The 4,496-nt window shown below is 35.6% G+C and overlaps 1 pseudogene; it reads left to right on the top strand.

Annotated features, from left to right (window-relative positions):
- Positions 1 to 293: 293 nt before the first annotated feature.
- LOC149149334 (putative protein phosphatase 2C 27 pseudogene) lies at positions 294 to 1,187 on the top strand (annotated as a pseudogene).
- The last annotated feature ends 3,309 nt before the right edge of the window (positions 1,188 to 4,496 follow it).

Below are 4,496 nucleotides of genomic sequence, written 5' to 3'. Positions count from 1 at the left end.
TGCGTTAAACTGCAGAGGTAACGTGATTATATTTTCTCCACAAGCGTGTTTAACGCGTGATCTGAAAGAATGCAAACGAAAAGGTGTGTGAAAGTGATTTCGCGCCCCGACATTAAAATGCAGAGCGCAGGCTCTTTACTATAGGGTGTCCTACTGAATCATCGAAATACCCACTAGACAAATTTATTCTATACGCGCAGAAAATGGGTGATAGAGCAGATAAAAAGCTGGCACAGGCACAGAAAATTGAATTGAGATGTAAGCAATCAAACGATTATATTCACGCTGAAGCTGCCCCGGGCGCCCAGAATTTTATTCCTGTCTTGCGCTCTGGAAGCTGGGCGCACATTGGTTCGAAGCCAAGCATGGAAGACGAGCACATCTGCATTGACGATGTGGCGGGAAACCGTCTGGCCGGTCGCGAGTTCGAATCCCAGAAGCCGATGGCGTTCTATGGAGTATTCGATGGTCATGGCGGCAGCGACGCAGCGACATATATTAAGGAAAATCTGCTGAATTTCATACTTGACGACGTCGATTTTACCAATGGAGGACTTCAGAAGGCCGTGAAAAATGCATTCCTTAAAGCCGACAGCGCGCTTGCGGAGCCCGAGAGCCGTGTCGACGAGAGCTCCGGGACGACGGCCCTGGTGGCCATGGTGTCGGGGAAGTCTCTGCTGGTTGCCAACGCCGGTGACTGTCGGGCTGTAGTGGGAAAAAGAGGGGGAACCGCCGTTGAACTGTCGAGTGATCACAAGCCGACTTCGAGCTCCGAGAGGACACGGATCGAATCTCTGGGGGGTTTTGTGGAGGACGGATATCTGAACGGGGAGCTGGGGGTTTCCAGGGCACTCGGGGACTGGTACCTCAAAGGGGATCAAAAGGTTGTGAGTTCGAGTCCTCTTAGCGCCGAGCCGGAGGTGCAGGAGTTGGAGTTGAGCGAGGAGGACGAGTTCCTCATAATCGCCTCCGACGGGCTCTGGGATGTCGTGAGCAGCGAGTCGGCTGTCGGGATTGCGAGGAGAGAACTGATGTCGAACAATGATCCCGAGAGTTGCTGTAAAGTGCTGACCACCGAAGCTCTCAGCAAGCATTCGGTTGATAACCTTACGGTGGTGGTCGTCTGCTTTTCCCCCAGACCGCCGCACAGGAAGCTGTTTGGCAATTCCAGGCTTCGGAGAAGTTGATTTATGAGTTTCTATTTTCCACGTGAGTTGTAATTGGTTAGACGGCAATTAAGAAGGGTTGAGGTTCCAAGATTTTTATATATTTGAGCCATTTTTTAGCTGGTGTAATGCCATTCTTCAAATTGATAATAAATTATTTGTGGAATTGTGGTTTTTGTGATCTATATCAATTTTATGAGAGATTTTTCGGCATAAATCACATGAAAATTCTCTAAAAACATTATAACGATTTGTCTTTATTGCTTCGACTTCGAAAGACAAAATGATACGATTATATTGGATCTAAGGTAAATTGTTGGTAAAGAAATCAGTTGAGCCCGAAAAAAAACATTAGATTTTACTAATAAAAAAATATTATTTGTTTTTAGTGAGTTGATTATTTGTTAATAATGATCATTTCTTAAATTCTCATATTCATAATTTATCTCAAACTTTATTATAAAGTACCAGTTTCAACAATATTATTAGAAATATGACCTAAATTTTAATTTATTTAACATTAAAATATAACTTGTTCTGATGATGAACCGCACTGGAAGTGTAAGACCTTCGAGCCTCGGTTGCGACGGGCACCGGGTGAGGTCGTGGACAAGGGCGCGCGGTAGGCACGCGGGCGCACGAACGTACGTGCGACGGAACGACGGTGAAAATGCGACATTATGCGACGATAGAAGCAACGATATAAGAAACACTTAATTTGACTAAGTGTTGGAGCGAGCTTTATATGCAATGACAAAAGGATGTAAAGCTGACTTGTTGAGTGAGCTATGGGCGTGCGTGGAGACTTTTGGGGGTCGGCCTAAAGGTTGCACACCGCTTTGCAAATCAACGCATGAGATGGTATATATAAGGGAGCTCCAAGTTCATTTGGAGACAAGCAATTCGACTTGCATTCGCTCTTGGCATCTACGCAAAGGAAGTGCACAGTTTCAGTTGAGACATGCGCATAACTCATGCGCATTAACTGGGAGAAGTGCGCAAGTGAAGTCTTGGTTGATGGTTGGAAGAGTGGGTCGTATGTTGGTCGATGAGTGTGCAGTTTTGTGCAGGACTTAAGGTGGAGTTCTAGGTGTCTCGGGTGAGCACCCTCCTACCGTATGAGGTTGGCACAAGTATTGTAAAGGCTGTTCTATGCCTTGATTGTAAAATATTCTAAGTATAGACTTGGAGATTTGCCAAGTATACTTGATGATTGTATTATTGAAGAAACACTGAGTATAATATATTGTTGGGCAGACTTGTTCGGGAGTTGCCCCTCCCCTTTATACTTGTTTGCAATTGTTGATGTTCTTGGTTAATTGCATGATGATAATGAATGAGTATGGGCTTCATTAAGTATAAAGGATAATTGCATTTTACTTGGTTGCGAAAAACAAACTAAGTAAGGACAAGTGAATTAGTCGTAGTCCACGAAGGTGAGTATTGGTGAAAAGAAAGCGTTCGGTGGTGCCGCACCTCGCTATAAGCGGTTGGAAGACTACCGCAAGTGTAGGGGCGTGACAAGATGGTTCGGAACGCGTCACTTAAGTTTTTCTATGTAATTTTCACCGAAAATTCTTCATAAAAATTGATATGGATCATAAAAGTCTCAGTTCAATAATTAAAATATTTCATTTAAAATTCATATTATTTGTTTTTAAATATTACTTACAAAGTTTTTAAATATTACTTATTAAATATAATAAAATATATCTATATATAGATCAGTTATTATATTTTATGGATATTAAATTTTTTTACTTATACTTAATATTATTATTTTTTATGCTTAACATTATTATTATTTTTGAAAAATTCTTTATATTTTATTATGAATAAATTTGTTTAAGTTTCAATTTCCCATTTAATTTTAAAATGGGGAATTTGGGATAGTGACATTGTCGCTGTAAAATAAATGCATTGTACTATTTCTAATTTTAATGTTTACGGAAGAACAAAAGCTTGATAATCAATTTCACACTAAGTTTCAGTAGCATTTTTTTGGACAGAGCATGTAAATGTTCGATCACAATATAGATATTATATTATATTTGAATGTAAAATTAATAATGGTTGAATTTAATTTTTTATTTTAAAATAATGTAATTATATTATATTAATTTACATTTATGTAATGGAAAGTAAGTGATATATAAGATTTTTAATTTTATTCAATTGAGGTTTTTGTGATTCATATTTAATTTTTGAGATGGGTTTTCGGTCATAATCACATAAAATTTATTTATGGACGCGTTTCAAACTAATAAATGTGGTTTATGGTAAGGACAAGATGAAGAATCGATCCAAACATAATTTAATGTGATAAAAGAAAGTAAAGTTAAATTATCTAATTTTTTAAGATATTTTTTAAACTATTTATGAAAATGACAAAATTGTAAAAATATTGTTATAATTAATTTTATAAATTATTTTTTAAATTAAAATCAATATATATATTTTTTTAATAATGAATAAATTTATACTATTTCTAATTTAAATTCTTACTAGTTATTTTCATTATATTGATTTTTTTTTTAAATATCTATAAAATACCCCAGGAATTATTATTTTGCATTTTCAATTCTCTTTTTTAAGTTGGCATCATTGTTATTTTCAATTCTCTAAAATTATTTAGAAAAGCCTTTTGTTTTTAAACTAAATTTATAAAGCATCTTTTACTTTAATTAATTTTCTTTTAATTTTTTAAATTCTTTTACAGGACGAAAAAAAACATCATTATATTATATAAAATATATAATGAAACATATCAGTACATTGACATGTATTTCTAATTGAATTTAAAATTCTTTTACAGGACGAAAAAAACATCATTATATTATATAAAATATATAATGAAACATATCAGTACATTGACATGTATTTCTAATTGAATTGTATTAAAATTTCATTATGGTTCTTTTTATCGTTGAATGTTTATTCTCAATAATGTGCATTCGAATTCTTAATTATTTACCATGGGTTTAAATTTATGTGTTGAATAATAATGAAAGGCTCCATATTACCGGCAGACCGATCAATGCACTATGCAGAAAAAATGCATGGATTAGTCTGGGGATTAATTATTTTTAAAATGCTCCGAATCTGAATTGAATGTATTAGTAATTGTTTAACGCAATTCCGTTAAATTTGGAAACTATTGCAAGTATTAATAATTCTTCAACATAATTAGGCTATATTTGGTACACAATTCGGCTAAATTTTGCAACTGTGCGTTAAACTGCAGAGACTATATTTTCTTCACAATTGTAATTAACACGTGATCGGAAAGAGCGCAACGAAAAGGTGTAAAGTGATTTTCTATGTCCAATC

This window comes from Pinus tabuliformis, chromosome 9 (assembly GCF_031772625.1).
Source record: "Pinus tabuliformis cultivar Carrire ecotype Pingquan chromosome 9, CPIR1, whole genome shotgun sequence".
NCBI classification, from domain to species: domain Eukaryota; kingdom Viridiplantae; phylum Streptophyta; class Pinopsida; order Pinales; family Pinaceae; genus Pinus; species Pinus tabuliformis.
Note: the sequence above shows the minus strand (reverse complement) of the source record. Positions and strands in the feature narration are given on the sequence as shown.